Genomic DNA, 384 nt, shown 5'->3' with positions numbered 1-384 from the left:
TATATATATATATATATCGTTGCTATTATATCAAACTCTTGTATGCCTAAATTTGGTCAAATGTGTTTTTTTTTATATTTATTTTTGCTTGCAATAGCTAGTTCTTTTGGTCAAACTATTGTATCTCCAGCTGTTTCAGAAGCCAAGATATCAGAAATTGTCGAGGTGTAGTACAATGGTTTTGCTATGGAATGGTAAAACTATTTTTTCATTGTCTGAAAAAACAACGATTTGGACAAACAACACTTTTGCATAATAGCAAATATCATCATCATCATCATCATCATCATCGTTTAACGCCCGCTTTCCATGCTAGCATGGGTTGGACAATTTGACTGAGGACTAGTGAACTGGATGGCTTCGCCAGGCCCCAATCTGATCTGG

This window comes from Octopus bimaculoides, chromosome 18, assembly GCF_001194135.2.
Source record: "Octopus bimaculoides isolate UCB-OBI-ISO-001 chromosome 18, ASM119413v2, whole genome shotgun sequence".
NCBI lineage: Eukaryota > Metazoa > Mollusca > Cephalopoda > Octopoda > Octopodidae > Octopus > Octopus bimaculoides.
The sequence above is the reverse complement of the archived record's forward strand: the minus strand, read 5'-3'. Positions refer to the sequence as shown.